The sequence below is a fragment of the Neomonachus schauinslandi genome, chromosome 4, assembly GCF_002201575.2.
Source record: "Neomonachus schauinslandi chromosome 4, ASM220157v2, whole genome shotgun sequence".
NCBI lineage: Eukaryota > Metazoa > Chordata > Mammalia > Carnivora > Phocidae > Neomonachus > Neomonachus schauinslandi.
The window spans coordinates 29,817,966-29,838,054 of NC_058406.1; the positions used below are offsets into that span (position 1 = coordinate 29,817,966).

General features: G+C 51.4%; 1 long non-coding RNA gene across 1 annotated transcript; it reads right to left on the bottom strand.

Moving 5' to 3' along the window:
• Positions 1-5,106: 5,106 nt before the first annotated feature.
• LOC110574927 lies at positions 5,107-17,635 on the bottom strand. The gene is made up of 3 exons (XR_002479991.1): positions 17,604-17,635; positions 14,686-14,812; positions 5,107-5,154 (listed from the first exon to the last, which is right to left on the bottom strand). It is a non-coding gene; the product is annotated as an uncharacterized LOC110574927 (long non-coding RNA).
• Positions 17,636-20,089: the final 2,454 nt, after the last annotated feature.

Consider the following 20,089-nt stretch of genomic DNA (forward strand, 5'->3'; position numbering starts at 1 on the left):
AGTCACACCAGGCATTTGTGAGATGCAGCAGCACCAGACCAGAGTGCTTTTCCTGTGTTGTCCCCTGAGCAGCTTTTGTTGGTGGGCAGGTCCTGTAATCAGACCGGCTGTCTGTCCCCCGTCCCCTGCTGGGGCGCAGCCTGACTGGTGCGTGGAGTCCTCGTTCCCTCTCCCGAGGCAGGAGTCTCTTTGAAGGCCCTGTTGGGGCTGCTTGCACACTGCCATGCTTAGGGTCCCACCTTGAATGGGCTCCAGCCGAGACTCTATTGGAGGGGTAGATCTGCATTGTGCGTGGGGGCGGGCTATGCACTGTTTGCAAGGGGTGGTGCTGGCGCTCTGCAAGAGGGGACCAGCTGCTGCAGGGAGCGAGGCTAGCCTGGCTGGAGGAGCGGAGCTGCCAAAGCTCGGGGTGCAGGGAAGTGGGGGTAGCAAGGTTTGCGTGACCGTCCTCTGCAGGAGGGGACCCACGGTGCTGGACCGAGGCAGGCAGGGGCTGCAGGGGCGGGGTGGCAAGGTAGGTGGGAGTGTTGTGGGGTCCCCACATGCTGGGGGACAGGGGAGGGAAATGGCGCCTGCCAACCATCTCTGTGCCTGGGGCCATGCTCTGAGGGGTAAACAGCGCTCCCTCCCTATGGTCCAGGGTTTCTTCAGCTGCTGCCTCTGTGTTGTAGCTCTGCGGGCTGTCTGTCCCACTGTTGCCGGAGCTGGGGACTCCGTTTCCTTCAGCCCTCCCAGAACCGGGCTGCTGCTTTTTCAAATTGCAGGTTTTAAGTCCTGCTGGTTGTAAGAACTCCTAAAATTCAGCCCCTCTGGTTTTCAAAGCCCAATGTTTCGGGGATTTGCCTTCCCCATGCAGCTCCTGGTTAGTGTCCCCCGCCCCCCCACCCATGGACAGCGGCCAGGCCTGGGGAGCTTCCTGCCACGCCTCCGCCCTTCCTGGCCTCTTCCATGGGGCCTCTTCTCTGCCTCGAGTTGTGGAGTTGGTTCTGGTCGTGTTCTGCCTTATTCACACGGATGTCATCTAGCTGTATGTGGGGACGAGGCGAGCTCAGGGTCCTCCCACCAACTCTGCCATTCCTAAGTGCTTTAAATGTTACTGATTCTGGGGGTGAGATTTCTTTCTAGAATGTTTACCTAGAATCCTAGTTCCTGGTATCTCCGAGCCGATTTGTCTAGTAAAGAGGTGGTTGAAGGTGAGCGCCGCCCCCCCCCCCCCCCCCCCCCCCGGGGGGGCCCACCCCCCCCCCCCGGGCGCTTCCCCCGGGGGGGTCTGCCCCTCCGCCGGCGGAAAGGGGGGGGGCCCCCCCCCCCCCCCCCGCCCCAGGTGAGAGGAAACGCATCACTGACAGGGGCTTTGGCTCTGTGGGGACACTGCCTTTCTCACATCAAGAGGGATTTGCTGCCCTCCCCTCCTCCCGGAGCCACCTTCTGGGAGGAGCTCACTGGTGATGAGACCTGCATGAGAGTCCCCAGGTTGTCCTTCATGCACGTGATTCGTGCTCCTCCAGGCCCTCGGGCACCTGCAGCTCTGACGTCAGGATGGCTACTCTCAGGAGTAGGTACGGTGTGGGGGGGTGGAACCCTGGGGTCTGCAGGTGAGCCCAGGGACAGGAAGCCTTGTCCGGGGACAGAGTTGCTGTTGGGGTGAAGGGCCTGTTTTGTTGTGTCATCCCGTGGCTCCTGTTTGTCTACTGGAATGTTCCCTGTCTCCCCACCCCTTTCTGCCACCGCTCGGGAGAACTATTTTTAGGGGGCTGAGAACAGGCCGCTCCCTCAGGCAGGCTCTTTGCTGGCAGTCAGGCGGTTAGGAGGGTTGCAGGTCCCCGCACCCGGTCCCCGGCCCACCGCAGACAGCCCCATGACACGGCACCACGCACGGTCTCTGTGCCCTGGTTCTCGGTCTGCCCAGAACAGGAGCTGCCTTAGAGCTCGTTACCAGGGCTGGGAAGTGCTCTGAGGAATAACAGCGTCGGACACCCCAAGGGTGGACCTAGGGTTCTAGGCTTTGTCCGGTTCTGTGAACGTTCACCGGCCCACATTTGGGAGGGGAGACAGACCGCAAACGGCTAACGGGGACAAGAGATGATCAGGGACATCACAGAAGCACGGAGAGGAGCGGAGGGGACCCCGGAGGGCTCCTGGGCACACCGTGTGCTGGGGCGTCCCATCTGAGGGCAGTGGGGCAGGGCAGGGGTGCAGGGGGATCGGGTGGGGCGGGTCTCCGCGGGAGCACCTGCCAGGGGCTGCAGATGGAGGATGGAGCAGGTGGGGGTTCCAGGGGAAGGCCACGTGTTCACGCCCCCGCCCCCGCCAGGTGCACCTGATGAAGCCAGATGCGGTCCCCAAGGCGTGCTGCGCCCCCACCAAGCTGAGCGCCACCTCCGTGCTCTACTACGACAGCAGCAACAACGTCATCCTGCACAAGCACCGCAACATGGTGGTCAGGGCCTGCGGCTGCCATTGAGGCCCTGCCCCCGTCGCTGCTCCCCCGCCCCACCCCGGGTCAGGCCCCTCTCCAGAGGCAGGAAACCCTGCAATGCCGGCATTGCTCAGGTGGGGTGGCAGGGAGGGCCTGCCCCAGCCTGCCAGGGTCTCCCTGGCCCCTCCGCCCTTCCCCTGGGGGGTGGTAGACCGGCTGGCCCGACACACACGGACTGCACTGGGTTCCGTTCAGAAGTCCTGCCGTGGGACGTGTGCTTGGCCCCCTCCAGGCCAACGTGAGGGCCATCTGGAGCATGAGGCCGGCTGGCAGGGCTCCGAGCGGGGAGGAGGGGTCTTCCTCTTTCCAGGGCACGCACTCACCTTCGGGACCGTGTATTCCTGGGCTCCGGCCCTGGCCCACTAGCAGTTAGCACATTAGAAACAGAACAAGCCGGATGGGCCTCATACCAAGATGGAAGCCGACAGGGATGTTTTATGCCATGTGTCTTCCCCTCCTGGGGGAAGAGCTGCGACCACCCCACCCAGGAGCAGATAACCTTGGGGGCGGCCAGTTCCCTCCAGCTTTTCCATGTGAGGCTCCGCAGCACCTCGCCCACGGCCAACATCAGTAAGCAGCCCGGGTGGATTTTCCACTGAACCCGGACAGGCCTCAGAACCCTCGGCACACGACTCCAGACCCCCAGCAGCAACCATTTCACCCACAGACGGGGCCTGGGGCCAGGGTGGGAACTGTCCGATAGAACCCAGGGCTTAAGGACAGGCTGTTCTCCAGTCTGCACCACCCTGTGTGCCCGGGAGTGAGACCTGTGAGCCCGAGACAAGGTCCCCGTCCCAGGGGAGTGACAGGCGGTAATCAGGCCGGCCCTGGGTGGGAGGGTCCCGGAAACCGCCACAGGCCATTGGAGCGTTTGATTTCTGACTCACTAAGCCTATAAGTTACCTGCTGGCACAGACGGAGTCCCGCTGCCCAAACCCTGAAATACTGTGTCGTTCAAAGCAGCTTGGGGGCCCCCCCCCCCGTGTGCCCCAGGATGCGCCTCAGCAGTCACTCGGCACCCCGAGGAGGGGCCCCGGGACAGCAGGTGGGACAGCGGGTGTGGACGCTGGGGCCCTGCTGCAGGACAGCAGCGCCTCCGCAGGGACCGGGAAGGGACTCTGGAGAGCGCGCAGAGGGAGAGACCCTCCCTAGGTACACGGAGGGTGCGCGCAGACTGTCTGCAAGGTGGAGAGTTCCCTAGTAGCCGGGGGCTTTGACCTCAGGCTGGCAGGGATTGGAGCACAAAGTGGCTGGAGTGTCAGGAGACCTGTATTCTGGTTCCAACTCGGCCATTGACCTGTTTGCTGTCTGGACAAGGCCCCTTCCTCATTGAAGCTTCAGTGATGTGGGGACATTCCTCCCTCGGCCTGAAACCCTGACCCTCCCCTCTCTGCCACAGCCCAGACACAGCCTGAGCCCAGCTGCCGCAGGACACGAAACCTGCCATCTGGGGACCTTAGTTAATGGCTTTGTCCTCCCAACATCACGGGTAGTGGAGGTTTGGAAACTTTGGACAAATGTCAGTATTAGGTCTCTTCAACGCCTAGCACATAACGTGGCATGCTTTGGAAAGTTTGTAAAATGTTTTAAAGGTGCAGACTGCCTTGCCCATTGGGTGTGCCGAACAGGTACATATCATGATCTGAATCCCTTTCTGTGCAATCAAGTCGAAAGTAGAGTGGTCACGGCCTTTCTGACAGACTTCTAGAACCTCCAGCCATCCAGGCAGCCACCAAATGGAAACCAAACAGAAAAGGCCTTGGAGAAAAACGATGGATGCAAAGTCAATGAAGGGGCAGCCATCTTGTTTACATGGCTCCCTTCAAGGCTGCACATTAGAAGCCTAAGTAAGGGTGGTCAGCTCGGGCCCGCTGACAGCAAAGGAAATGCTGCCAGGAAGAGAGGCCACGGAGGAACAGCCAAGTTTGGGGCCCTTAGCGTGGGGGGGGCTGCTCTGTGTGCCACATCTCCACCGTCCCAGCAAAGCCCTGGCCCGACGCCAGCCATCAGGCAAAGCCCCATTCTTGTGTCTCTCTTTAGGGATGTAGGTAACATGCTTCAAGAAGTGCCCAGAAAGGCACAGGAAAGGGGGCTGTGAATAGGACAGGGTGGGTTTTGGAGCCAGGAGACCTGGCGTGGAATCCTGGCTCTGCCTCTTGTTAAACTGACCACATTTTGTCACATCTGAGTGCGAGGTTTTCTTCCTCTGAATGGGGTATTGGTTCTGTCCTTGCAAGGCCATCGTGGGATCAGGTGCATCCTCGAAAGCCCTTGGCACTGCATCTGCACGGTGCCGAACGAATAGCATCTACCAGTGATCTTAGTTTAAGTGAACTGGCGTAGCTGTGCCCCCCCCATTGGCCTTCCCGTTAACACCTGCTCCTCCCAGAGCATGCCCAGGAGGTGCTGCTGTGTTTACTTTAAGGCTGCATTTTTCCTAAAAAATCTAAATGTGGTCCTATCTCGGGAGGACGTGGGGACTTACACAATCCCCTGCCCATGAAAGTCCCGGCCTGCAGAGACCGACAGGGACTCAGAGTGAGCCATGCGGCCGGGTACGTCTGCTGAGGAACCCCTCCCCAAGTCCAGCACCCACCTGCGACCTCCAGGAAGCTGAAGGGGGAGCTTTCCAGAATTTCTCTTCTTACTGGGAAGCCTTGAGCAAACATTTGGCCCTTTAAAAAAAAAAAAAAAAGTTTTTCCTCACTGAAGAAAATATTACCTGTGCACCAGGGAAATTTTTGAAAATAAAAAGAATACAAATACACATAATCCCAGCACACAGAGCTAAGCACTGTTAATCCCTTCCAGTCTTTTTCCTTGACACACATGTCTTTTTATATAGAATATATGGCTATTTTACAAAGTTAGGATCATACTCTATGCACTACTTGATCTGATTTACTCAATCTATGGTATATTTAGAAAATCTGTTATTAAATCTTCTTTGAAAACCTAACTTGCAGCATTCCATCCCTTGATCTCTGCCCCAGTTCTGTCACCATTCCTTCTGCAGAGGCGGGTGTGGGGCCCCCACGACCCTACTCTCGGGAGCCCGGGCCCGGCCCCAGGGGCTCAGGTCACCCACCGGGAGTCTCGGGATCTGGCATCTCACCTCTGAGGCGCGGGTCACCACCTGTGGTGGCAGGGGGGGCGGGTCCCGGGTGTGGACCCAGGTGATAAACTCTGGGGAAGCCCTCGTACAGCACAGAGTGACCCACTGCCGCCCTGGTTCCTCATCCGCCGGCTTCCCAGCCAGCCTGTTAGTCCTGCCTTCGCAGGGCCATCGAGGAAGCACAGCACGGGCCCCCTCCCTCCCCTCGTTTCACGGGGCTGTGACCAGTCCTCCCTCTGGCTTCAGGCCAGCCCGTTCGTCCTCCCGGGAGCCAGCCTTACCGGGGACTTGGTGTGCATCTCTTCTCGCACACCTCACGCCCACCCCGCGCAGCTGGCCTTTTCGCAGTCTCACTGCTGCCTGTCCTGACAGCCAGGGCTGAGCAGCGGTGAGAGGGCTGCCGGGGCGGGGAGCGACAGTCCCTGCTGGGAATACTGCAGGTCGCGGTCCCGGCCACAGTGGTGGGCCCCAGCCGGCCCGAGGGGGTACGGAGCCCAGCTGAAGGCAGAGACCAAGGTTGGCCGAGGCTGCTAGAGCTGTGGCTGGTCTCCACCCCGCCGCGGGAGCTGTGCTGGGGTCACAGGCCAGCAGGCTTCTCCCCTCCCCTCCAGGCTCAACCTGACTTCAACCCAAAATGAAGACCAGCCTTGCCCAGTGGTTTCTGAGTGTCGAGCCTTGATCTAGAGCCCCTGGCTGGCAGCAGGGGAGCGAGCAGGTGGCAGCCCTGGACGTTGTTTGTGGTGACTGATGGGACACGCTGCGAGGTGGCCCGGCTGGCCAAACACCGATGTAGGGTGAGAGCAGCAAGACTACCAGCTGTGGCACCAGCCTGATTGCCACTGGGTCTGGAGTCCGGGGCGGGGGGCGGGGGGCGGCATCTCTGGCGGGCTCCTCCAGTCTCCCCAGCGCCAAGCCCAGTGCCTGGCAGGAGGACCCCGGGCGCTCTGCATCTACAGTGCTGAGCATCGGGTCAGTGGCTGGACAACGGGTGACTGGGTGCCCATGAGACACACGACCGGGCGTGAGGGCACGAGTGGAGCCTGGCTCAGCTGACTCACTGGCCCGATAGCAGGGGTAGCAGGGGAGAGGAGGACAGAGGCACTTCGCGCCAGCTCTGAGCTCGGCTGCCCTGCAGCAGTCTGACAAGGGGAGCTCTCAGAGACTCGGCCCGGGTGGGAGGGGAAGAGCAGGGGCGGGTGCTCTGGTCTGTCAGGGAGATGGTCCAGTCACAGCCGCAACCCTGCAAACACCTGGGACCGGGCTGGCAGCAGCAGCACAAACACTAGGACTGACTTTATCAGAAGCGATGCCCTCAGAGGGACGTTTGTGCAGACTGTTGACAGCTCTTTAAGCAGGCAGCTCAGACTCCAGGACAATACCATGTGGATGCCTCAGTCTCTCACCCAAGGGACAGTCAATGAAATGGTGAGCAGAGCTGTTTAAATCATTTTAGACTGGTATATGCTTTCATTCATTCAACAAATACTTATTGTCTACTTTGTAACCAGGCTCCTGTTAAGCCCTGGGGACACTGGTCCCAGCCCTGGTGTAGCTCGCAGTTTAGCCACTCAAAAGTAACTGTGGATTCATCTCAGGAATGCAAGGCTGGTTTAACATCCAAAAAGCAATATAATATAGCACATTAACAGAACAGAGTACAAAAAACACATGATCACCTCAATGGACAAGGAAAAGGCACCCTGCAAAACCCAACACTTTTTCATGATAAACACTCAACAAACTAGGAATAGAAGGGAACTTCCTCAGTCTGACGAAGAGCACCTACAAAAAAACCCCACATGGTGAAGACTAGATATTTTCCCCCTAAGATCAGGAATAAGACCAAGATGTCTACCCTCACCACTTTTTTTTTTTTTAAAGATTTTATTTATTTATTCATGAGAGACCAGGAGAGAGAGAGAGAGGCAAAGGCAGAGGGAGAAGGAGGCTCCCCGCCGAGCAGGGAACCCGACACGGGACTCGATCCCAGGACCTCAGGATCATGACCCGAGCCGAAGGCAGACGCCCAACATCTGAGCCACCCAGGCGCCCTACCCTCACCACTTCTATTCAACATTGTACTAGAGGGTCTAGTCAGGGGAAATTGCAAAAAAAAGTGAAGTGAAAATTGGAGACAACATGAACTTATACAGAAAATCCTAAGGCATCCACTAGAAAACTATTAGGACTAATAAATTCAGCAAGGTTGCAGAATACAAGATCAATATACAAAAATCAACTTATTTCTATACTTTAGCAATGAACAATCTGAAAATGAAATCAAGAAAACAATTCCAAGGGCGCCTGGGTGGCTCAGTCAGTTAAGTGTCTGCCTTTGGCTCAGGTCATGATCCCAGGGTCCTGGGATCGAGCCCCACATGTCAGGCTTCCTATTCAGTGGGGAGCCTGATTCTCTCTCTCCCTCTGCCACTCCCCTTGCTTGTGGTTTCTATCTTGCTGTCAAATATTTAAAAAAAAAAACAAAACAATTCCATTTACAGTAACATCAAAAGAATAAATACCTAGAAATAAATTCAACGGAAGTATAAGCTTATGTTCTGGTAGCTATAAAATATTCCTGAAAGAAATTAAAGAAGATCTAAACAAATGGAAAGACACCCATGTTCATGGATTGGAAAACTTAATACTGTTAATACGGCAACACTTCCCAAACTGATCTCCAGATTCAGCGCAACCTCTATCAAAATCCCAGCTGACTTTTTTTGCAGAAATTGACAAGTTATTCCCAAAATTCATATGGAAAAGCTAGAGACCTAGAACAGCCAAAACAACCTGGAAAAAAGAACAAAACTGTGGAGGACTCACACCTGTCAAATTCAAAATGTACTACGGAGCTACAGAATACATGACAGAGTGGAACTGGCATAGGACAGATCTATAGATTGATGAAACAGAATAAAAGGCCAGAAATAAAACCCTTACATCTATAGTCAATTGATTTTCAACAGGGATGCCAAGACATTTAAACAGGAAAAGAACAGCCTTTTCAACAAATGATGCTGGGACAACTGGACATCCACGTGCAAAAGAAGGAAATTAGACCTCTTTTTCTCACACTATACACAAAATTTAACTCAAAATCGATCAAAACCCTAAATGTAAGAGCTAAGCCATAAACCTCTTAAAAGAAAATATAGGAGTAAATCTTCATAACCTTAGGTTAGGCAAAACCTTCTTAGTTACGATGTCAAAAATATACTGATGGGGCGCCTGGGCGGCTCAGATGGTTAAGCATCTGCCTTCGGCTCAAATCATGATCCCAGGGTCCTGGGATCGAGGACCGCATCAGGCTCCCTGCTTGAAAGGAGGCCTGCTTCTTCCTCTCCCTCTGCTGCTCCCCCTGCTTGTGCTCTTTCGCTCTCTCTGTCAAATAAATAAATAAAATCTTAAAAAATATATATATATACTGATGGAACTAAAAATAGATAAATTAGACTTCAACAGAATTAAAACCTTTTGTGCTTCAAAGTACACCATAAAGAAAGTAAAAAGACAACCCTTGCAAATCATGTATCTGATAAGGTATCTATACCTAGAATATTGAAAGAACTCTTGCAATTCACTAATAAAAAAATAAATAACCCAATTAAAAAATGGGCAAAGGATCTGAATGGACATTTTCTCAAAATATACAAATGGTCAATAAATGCATGAAAAGATACTCAATATCATTAGCCATCAGGGAAATGCAAATCAAAACCACAATGAGTGGAGCACCTGGGTGGCTCGGTAGGTTGGGTATCCAACTCTTGATTTTGGCCATAATCTGGGGGTCGTGGGATCGAGCACTGCATCAGCACAGTGCAGAGCCTGCCTGGGGTTCTCGCTCTCCCTCTCCCTTTGCCCCTCGTACTCTCTCAAAAAACAGAACAAAGCAAACAAAAATAAAACCACAATGAGACAGCACTTCATACCACTCAGATAATATAAAGAAACTATAAAAGAGCTGGTAACCAGGGATGGCGGGGATATACAGAGAAACCGGAACCCTTACAGGTTGCTGATGGGAATACAAAATGGCGCAGGCACTTTGGAAAATAGTCTGGCACTTCCTCAAAATTAAAAAATAGTTATCATATGCCCCAGCATATCTACCCAGGAAAAATGAAAATATATGTCCACACAAAAACTTATACATGAATGTTCAGAGCAGCATTATTCATAATACCCAAAAAGTATAAACAACACAAATGTCCAACTTATGAATGGATAAACAAATTGTGGTATATCCATACACTGATTATTCATTGGCAATAAAAAAGAATTAAGTACTGATACATGCTATATCATAGATGAACTTTTTTGAAAACATTATGCTAAGTGGAAGCCAGCCACAAAAGGCCACATATTGTGTAATTCTATTTATATGACATGTCCAGAATAGGCAAAACCAGGAAGAGAGAAAGTAGATTAGTGTTTGCCTAGGGCTGGGGGACAAGAAGGGGGTGCTAAAGGGTGCGACATTTCCTTTTGGAGAAAAATGTTCTAAAATTATTGTGGTAATGACTGCGTAACTATGAGTATGGTAAAAACCACTGAGATGTATACTTTAAATGGGTGAACGGAATGGTATGTGAATTGTATCCCAATGAAGCTGTTTAAAAAATAAAAAAAAATAAAAAATAAATCATGCTACAGAACAGCAGAGCCTAGTGGCATGGACATTTGCTCAGCAAATGGAAGCAGAAGACACAGTCACCTAAGTGTGTGTGTGTGTGTGTCTCCATCCCTCTCTCTCACACACACACAAACACACACACACAGGTAACATACCATGGAAGGCTTTTGGAGGAAGTAATATCCGAGTTTAAAAAGCCCATGTTTGGCGGGGGCTGAGAGGAGTGTAGTACAAGGAGCTGTAAGCTCGTCTGTGTTAACGAGAAAGCCCACTTTCCATGGCTGGGCCTCAAGACTGCGTGCTCCCTTTGGATGGAGACCATGGGAGAGTGGAATGAGTCCCACTCTCAGTGTTGGAGGTGATCAGCGTGCCTGACACGTAAAAAATCAGCCCTGTGAACCTCAGCTTTAAATATTCAAATATTTATTTACACTGTTTAGAATACAGTAGTGATCAAGAAAGACTGCGTCCTGCCCTCATAAGGCTAATATTAAATATATGAGGAAAAACGAAGCTCACTAAAAAGAAGAGATGACAGGAATGCCCATTCTAGAGAGACAGGTCAGGGCAGGCCTCTCGCACAAGGTGCGTGGCACCTGAAGGAAGTGAGGTGTGAACGCTGTAGATGCTGAAGGAAGAATGTTCCAGAAGAGGAGGTGGGATGACCAAGGCCCTGAGGGGGCGTGAGCTATGACATGAACAGCAAGCCTGCCATGGGGACCGAAGGCAGAGCAGCACGTTCGGGGAGCTTGGGGGGGTGCCGGGCCTCAGGCCAGGGGGTCCTGCTGGATCCCACATGCACGATGCGGCCCCAGGAGGGCTCTTAGCAGGGAAAGGGCGTGAATGGGTTTGTGTTTGGAAAGGATGGCTCTCTGACTACCTTGTAGATTAGCCCCAGAAGGGAAGAGGCAGGAGTGGAAACCGGGAGACAAGCGTGAGGACTTGGTGCTAGTGGAGGAAGGGTAAAGAACAAGTGGACCAAAAAGTGACTTGAAGACCCATGGGTCTAACATGTGTGACGGAGGAGAGGGGTCAAGGATGAGCTTAAGCTGAGCAGGCAGCTAGGTGGGTGGTGGCGGCACTGAGAGACAAGGAAGAGGGGAGGAAGGGTCTGGGGGGAAAGAGCAAGAGAGCCTGTGAGCTCTGAGACGCCCGTGGGACGTCCAAGGGAAGGCGACAGGGAAAGACCAGCATGGAGGCTGACACGTGGGCAGGATTCACCCACAGATGTGACTGGAAGCCCTGGGATGGGAAGGGACTGGCTAGGGTGCTGGTTCTAAACAGGGGAAGACTGCCCCCTCAAGGCTACTTGGAAACTGCAAGGTCTGTTTTCAGTTGTCAGTAATCCTGGGGGTACTATAGCATTAGCAGGAAGGGAGCAAGGAATCTAGATGTCCTGCAATGTCCCACGTAAGGAAGAATTCTTCTTCTCCTTCTTCTTCCCTTTTTTTTTTTTAAAGTAGGCTCCCTGCCCAGTGTGGAGCCCAACATGGGACCTGAACTCATGACCCTGAGAGGAGATCAAGAGTTGGACACTTAACTGACTGAGCCACCCAGGCGCCCTAAGGAAGAATTATTCTTAATCCTCTGACTTTAAAATGCTCTGAGAAACATTCATGTAGCAGAGAAAAATCTGTTCATAATGATCTGAGCTGAGAATCTAACTCCATTTTACATATAAATCCAAAGCTCCTGGGTGGCTCAGCTGGTTAAGCGGCTAACTCTTGGTTTTGGCTCAGGTCATGATCTCAGAGTCCCGGGATCAAGCTCTGCATTGGGCTCCACACTCAGCGGGGAGCCTGCTTAAGATTCTCTCTCCCTCTCTTATGCCCCGCCCTTCCCCCCACACCCCTGCTCTAAAATAATTTTTTTTTTAAGATTTTATTTATCCATTCGAGAGAGCAAGCAAAAGAACACGAGCAGGAGGAAATGGGGGGAGAGGGAGAGGGAGAAGCAGACTCCCCGACGAGCAGGGAGCCCGATGCAGGACTCAATCCCAGGACCCTGGGACCACGACCCAAGCCAAAGGCAGACGCTTAACTGACTGAACCACCCAGGCGCCCAATAAATAAATAAATCTTAAAAAAAAAAAAAAAACTAATTTTTTTGCATTGAATTTTTCCAGAAATAAAGCTACCACATAAACTAAGGAAACATTTAATTTTTTCTTTCAGAATTTTACCAAGAGATTTTCACTGTTTCAGAAAATCATGTTACTGTGATCCTGCCAACAAAATACCCGGTTATCAGTCCACACTGCTCACTGTGGCTCTGGGCAGAAGTGCACATTTAAATATTTCACGTGTTTAGCTGTGTCCAAGCATTTAAATACTGAAATACAGTATTTCATATGTATATGAAATAATACTTTCATATTATAATTATGACATAACACTATTTTTTAAAAACTATGTGTTGAAAAGCTCTATGAGCTGGGACTTTCATTTCCACCTAGTAAAGAATCAGGCCTAAGAGGTGGGCACTGGGCTAAGAGGTTAAGAAACCATGAAGGGAAGAGCGAGGGAAGAGAGGCAAAGCCAGGGTCAAGCTCTGGGTCCCTGCAACACCTCACAGGTCGGGGGGAGGAAACAGGAGACTGAGACACAGCAGCCAAGGAGAATCTGAGTGGTGGGCGAGGCGGACTGCAGTGATGCCTGGGGAAGCTGCTCAGATCTCCTTCACGACCAACACCCTCACTCTCTCACCTCCCAGAGAGGCATGAGACACTACCAGCCCCAGGAGAAGTTCCATCCCAGGAAATGCCACTCACCCCTCCTAGGAATCGGTCAGAATTCATGACTGGGGAGGGGGTTCAGAGACCCGGCCCCCAGGCCTCAATTCAGAACAAGTCAGAAGGGCTATCGGAGCTCCGGTGACCCCCCTGAGACCAGCTGAGGCCTCGGTGTGACTGCACGGTGGCTCCATTTCACTCTCTGCCCAATCTGCCCCCCTCATTCCCCTGCAAGAGTGGTCCCTGAGACCACTCCCGGATAAACTTTCTGCATGCAATCCTTCAAGAGGCTGTTTCCCAAAAAGTCTGACCTAAAGCAGCCAAAAACTGGGAAGAAGAAGAAAAAACAAATCAAGTAGCGGTAACGTATGTTTTTCAGAGATAGAGCAATAGAAGCCAAATAAGCATCTGAAAGAAATGAATGTTGCCTTTGGCAGGCAGAAAAATTATGATACGGGGCGGGGAGCAGAAGAACATCATGTTATAACAAACTTCACAACTGTCTTTATGTGCAATGATGACTTCAATAAACATTTTTTAAAAGGCTAAATTTAAATTTAAAAATGTTAGCTTTTAATTTATAGCCCTGCAAATAGTCACTTCTCAGTGGAGAAAGCTGGTAGCTGTCTCCTTAAGCAAATGGCCAAAGTTAACGTCACAAATACCAGAAGTGACATCATCACGCACATCCTTACGTGATGCGCTAATGAGGTGCTCCTGCCAGAACACCTCACACCAGGAAGTACCAGGCAAACACTGAGAAACCATCTTAAAAAACGGGCCTGTTCTCTTCAAAGTCATCGAGATCAAGAAAGACACTGAGAGGGGCGCCTGGGTGGCTCAGTCAGTTAAGCGGCTGCCTTCAGCTCAGGTCATGATCCCAGGGTCCCGGGATCGAGTCCCGCATCGGGCTCCCTGCTCAGTGGAGAGTCTGCTTCTCCTTCTCCCTCTGTCTGCCTCTCTGCCTACTTGTGCTCTCTATCTCTCTGTCAAATAAATAAATAAAATCTTAAAAAAAAAAAAAAAAGAAAGAAAGAAAGAAAGACACTGAGAAACGGAGACCCTGTTCCGAACAGAGGGAGACTAAAGAGACTCAACCCTGCCGTGCAGCATGAGTCCTTGCCAGGGAAGGACAACGGTTACTAGAAAGGATGATACTGGGGAAGATGATGAAATCTGAACACGGCCTGAAGACTAGTAAATAGTGCATGGATGTTCAATTTCCTGATTTTGACGGTCGCGCTGCAATCACGTAAGGGAACATTCTTTTCTTAGGAAATATATACCCAACTATTTAGGGGTCAAGAGGCATGATGTCTTCAACTTCCTCTCAACTGGCATAGTAGGGGGGAAATATATCTGTGTGTATAAATTAAATGGAAAAGCATAGGGGGCAAAAAGTAAATGAATGAGTGGGTAAAGGATATATGAGTTCCTTGTACTACTACAGAATTCTTATTCCACATATCTGTAAGTTTGCAAATATATCAAAACAAAACTACAAAAAAAAATAGAATTTCTAACTTTCAACAGCCTACTCTTTCTAATGGTCCTAAGCCTTTACAGAACTTCAAAAATGCCTGCTCAGGCTCATATGACGAGATGCTGGGGTCCCGAATGCCTCAGAAGGGCTCAGATAAAGGTGTTAAAGTCTCAGGATTCCAGGCAGCCTCCTCCCCAGCCCACTCAGTCCCCGGCATCCGGCCCACAGCCCCACTCACCTGCTGTCATGGGAACAACGTCGGAACGCAGCAACATCCGGATGCGGCTGGCCGGCTTGTTCCCGATCTTGATGTCCATGTCCATGGTCATTGGATTTGACCAGACCTTTTTTGCCGTGGGCTCTCCCTGGGCGCAGAAGAAATGTCAGGTTGGGGAGCACTAGACTCCGCAAGTCGGAGAGCGGGTATTCTGCATACACACCAAGAACCCAAGGGCAGCGAGCGGGCCGCAGCAAGGTGCCGCCAGCCGGAGCCCGAAGGCCGGGACCCCGAGCACCGGCTAAATAACTTCCCCCCTCCCCACCGACCCCGCAGGCTCGGGACCGCGTCCCACTTGCCCTCAGATGCCAGCTTGCTGCACCCTGGCCTGTGGTCCCAGAACCCCAGCTCCGTGGCCCACAGTGCGCGCCTCTCCACACCTGCAAACCCCAGTTCAGGGGCACCTGGGTGGCTCAGTCAGTTAAGCGTCTGCCTTTGGCTCAGGTCATGATCCCAGGGTCCTGGGATCCAGTCCTAAGTGGGGCTCCCTGCTCATTAGGAAGCCCGCTTCTCCCTCCCCTTCTGCAGCTCCCTCTGCTGCTCCCCCTGCTTATACTCTCTGTCAAATAAATAAAATCTTGGGACGCCTGGGTGGCTCAGTCGGTTAAGCGGCTGCCTTCGGCCCGGGTCATGATCCCAGGGTCCTAGGATCAAGTCCCACATCGGGCTCCTTGCTCAGCGGGGAGCCTGCTTCTCCCTCTCTCTCCCTCTGCTTGTGCTCTCTCTGTCAAATAAATAAAATCTTTAAAAAAAAAAAAAATAAAACAAACAAACAAAAAAAACCCAAATAAATAAAATCTTTAAAAAACAAAAACAAACAAACAATCCCAGTTCAAGCCCACTCCCGTGACAGGGACCCATAACCTTTTCCCTCTGTGCCAGGCCCTACAGATTCATAGCTGGCTGCAGTGGAAGCAGAATGGGCGGCGCTCGGGCTTGGGCCTGAGTGCCCAGGAGACAATGAGGCGGTCGGGCCTTGCTTTGTGCTCTGAGTGCACCGGGATGACTAGCTGATAAATACAACATTCAGTACAAACCCTATCATGTGTTTGCTAGAGAAAACTATGGTCTCTGACCTATTTGTGGTGTGGATTAATAGGGAAACGGATATGTACTGGCTTGCAGGCCAAGTTCTGGAATTGTTAAATAAGGCCCTTGAGGAACTGGCAACCCAGCGGGGGAGCGACATCCGCGAGTGCGTGAGGCACAGAGATCCCACGGCTGCACAGCCTTGGTTCCCATCGCGGTTCCCCACTCCGGAGCTGCGTGCTGTTGGACAAGTTATTAGATCTCCCTGTGCTCAGTTTTGTCACCTCGAGTTGGAGACAGTATTAGTACTTATCTCAAAGGATTATCGTTAGGATTCAGGATTTGTAAAGCCCTTAGAACAGTGCCTGGTATAAAGTAAGCAACATTTAAACATCTGTTAAATAACTACTGTCAAAATAATGCTGTAAGCGCCCGGACTGAGGGCGCCCCAGGAGCCCCGGCACCATGGAAGCCCAGAAGGGACCTTCGCTTACTCCACTGGAGGTGTCAGAAAAGTTTCCTGGAGAAGGTAGCAACTGAGCTCAGCGATGAAAGGTGAGTAGGAGTGAGCGAGATAAAGTCAGTTGGGAAGGGAACTTTTTAGGCCAAGGAACTGCTTATGTGAAAACACAGAGATTTATAGGTACCCACAAACTCTGTCCTAGAATGCCAAATGGGGATACAACGTGGAGAGGTGAGTGGGGTCCAAACACAGAGAGTCCCTCTGTCCCCCTGAAGGAGCCCGGACTCACCTCTCCAGATGAGGAGTCCTCAGACAGCTTGAGAGCCGTATGGTCAGCTCTGCCTTAGAAAGCTCCCTCTGGCTGCTCAGGACAGGAGCACGCAGGCCCGGGGCAGGGAGACCAGCTAGGGAGCTCCTGTCACTATCTGCAGGGGAGATGACAGAGGCTAGCCAAGCCACGGTGGCGGGAGCAAACAGGAGAGGAGAGATGCAGGCGGATGCAAAGGAGAACATTAGCAGGACATGGCAACGCAGGAGGTGTGGATTATGATGAGGAGCCAAAGAGGACATGGAAGTCCCTGGTGTGGGGGACTGCGGAAGACACCAAAATTCACTCAGATGGGGTACTCAGGATGACCAGAGTGGAAGGAGAGAGGAAATCCAGTTAGGACGTTACTCTGTTGATTTATGGTGACTGGGAGAGAGGAAATCCACTTGGGATATGTTTTGTTGATTTATGGTGACTGGGAGACAGGCAGGCAGAAACATGTGGAACTCAGGAGAGAGGTCAAAGCTAGCCCTAGACATCAGGAAATCAGCAGAAGGCTGAGTGGCTGTGATAAGCTCAGACACGGGCCACAGAGGCCGAAACTGCAAGGACAGCGTCAGAGAGGAGCCGAGGGCTAAGGGAGGAACTCAGAGAAACACCACTGCTCCAAGGGTGGACAGAGGAGGGGGAGCTCGGTTATTTATTCCCAGAAGCAATGGTCACGATGGGGTATCGAGAAGCAGGAGAAAGTGCTGAGGCAGGAAGCGCCCGGCACCTGGGTACATTCTGAGGAGCTGAGGCCTCTCTGGAATCAGGCCAGGAATAGGAAGGCAGCGAGCCTGGTGCCAAGGTCTTCAGTGAGGGTGCGGGAAAGGTCAGGAGGATGGCGGATGCTGGTGAGGGGGTATCCTCACTGTCCTTTCTCATCTCAGACCGCCACCTAGTTCAAGCAATCTCATGCTGGTACCCAAGCACGCACAGGATACTTCTCACCTAGAGCCCCACACGGACAAGAAAGCCAAGCTTCTCCATTCAATTCATCCAGTGCCGCCCACCTCAGAAGCGCCCTGGGTGGAAAGTGCCAGCCCCTCGCGGGGAAGCGCATGCCTTTGATCTCACCTCCCGGGTTTCCACTCTGGGAGGCTCCAACCCTTCTTCCTCTTTATTCTCTTCAAGAGTCTTCCGAGAAAACTTCAGCCAGTCATCATCTGCCCACACTGAAAGGAAAAGAATCGAACGAATGCTAAGAAATTCAAGCTTCTTGGCCAACTGCTCGCTAGCTGTGCCCAGTTCTTCGCTGCTCTGTCGACGAAGTGGACGACGGCCCATGGGGCTCTCACGGGCAGAAGGTACCGCTTAGGACAAGGGAACCTGTCACTGGGAAATGTCAGACCTTCAGGTCCAGCTCTCCACAGAGGCAGAGGCAGAGGAGAGAAACAAAGAAGGACTGAGCCGAGAGCCAAAAGGGAAGCCCCAGCCACCGTCAAGGCTGGAAGGGCACAGTCCGTGTCTACATCCCGGGGCAAGACTTTCCTGGGGACAACGGCTCTAGCTCTGCGGAGAATCTCAACCTCTGTTTCCACGGAGGTGCCGCGTTCTCTTCTCCCCCATACACCTCTCTCCCCGTGGACATACACCACCGCAGCGGGAAGTGAGACAGCGGAGGCCAAAGCTGAGGACGTGACGAGGAATCTGCGGTTGCCGCCACTCGCCCGGTCTGGATGAGCCTTCCTTAATTCTCACTGGGTTGGCTAAATGGACACGAACTGTCTGCCCAAAGAGTTCAATTCATTCTGAAAAGACTACAATACCACTCAGCTGCTTAAACCTTGTTTAAGTTAAAAAAAAAAAAAAAGATTCCATTTACTTCTAAGAAATCTGAGACTTGCCCATGATTAATTCTATGCTGGGAGCCCAAACCCCCCAACAGCAAGCTAAGCACAAAGCTAACCATAAACTGTCCCTGAGCCACCACATACTTCTTTCAACACCAATATGAAGTTCTGTGCTAGCATGATCTTCGGATCTGAAATTATAAGGGTAAATGCAGTTACCGTGTATTGAGTCTGCTTTAAAAAATCAAGATCAGTGGCACCTGGGTGGCTCATCAGTCATGATCTTGGGGTCCTAGGATCGAGCCCTGCAACGGGCTCCCTGCTTCTCCTTCTCCCTGCCCCTGGCTCTCCAATAAATAAATAAACAATAAATAAATAAAATCTTTTTTAAAAAAAATCAAGATCAGCACTAAATGGGAGAGAAACAGTATCGCTTGCTGGTGGGGAACATGTTTGATGAAACAGTAATGTATTCATGGAACGATGTATAGGGATACTTTATTATCCAAGAATAACTGATACTAGGGAAAGGTAAGTAGATAGATTTTTTAAAAAGGCTTGTTTTGGGTCTTTTCATGAAAACTAAAAAAAAAAAAAAATATGAAAAAAGATTCCTTAGTTTAGTAAGAGAGAATTATAACTATGCTCGTTCTTAGAAACAGATGAATCAAGTACGAATTTTACTTCTAACAATTAAGAAAAAATTGAACAAGAGCATGAAATATCCTTATTTCATATTTAGTCATAAAGATTGATTATAAGGAAAATAAAAGATTGAACATAAAGATAAAAAAAGGGAGGGTGGAAACATTTAAGAATTTTGTTGTAGGCAAAATAATGGTGCCCTCAAAGATGTCCACATTCCATTCCCCAGGACCTATGAATATGTAGAATTACATGGCGAGAAGGAAGTAAGATTGTAGATGGAATTAAGGTCACTAGTCTGCTGACCTTAAAATAAGGGTATCACACTGGATTATCCAGATGCACGCCCAGTGTAATCACAAGGGTCCTCTAAATGTGCAGAGGGAGGCAGGAGAGTTAGTTTCAGACTGATGCAGTGTGAGAAAGACTCACTGGGCCACTGCTGGCTTGAAGATAGAAGCGACCAGAAGCCAAGGAATGAGGTCAATCTCTACAAGCTGGAATATGCAAAGAAACAGACTCTCCCCTAGAGCCTCCACAAGGAATGGAGCCCTGCTCACGCAGTGAGACCCACTTTGGACTTCTGACCTCTAGAACTGTAAGATAATGCATTTGTGGTGTTTTGTTTTGTTTTTAAAGATTTTATTTAACTATTTGACAGAGAGGTGAGCACAAGCAGGGAGAGCGGGAGAGGGAGAAGCAGGCTCCCCGCTGAGCAGGGAGCCCGATGCGGGGCTCGATCCCAGGACCCTGGGATCATGACCTGAGCCGAAAGCAGATGCCTAACGACTGAGCCACCCAGGTGCCCCCATTTGTGGTGTTTTTAAAGCCACTAAATTGGTGGCAATTTGTTACAGCAGCAGTAGGAATTTAAATCATTTTCTCTTGAAGCACTCAGCCTATCACAATCCTTACAGGTTTTCTCTGGTTTAACTGCGAGAGAGCCACTTTTCTAGGGCTCAAAAGAGTCTCCGCTGTTGATGAGAGCCGACCACAGCAGTTTTCCACGATCGCTTTCACACGCCTCATGGAACCCTGCCTCTCATGCCAGCTTCACAGTTTCACCTTTGTAATCCTTGTACCTCTGTTTGTGGTACATCGCCCTAGACTGGAGGCCGGCAAACT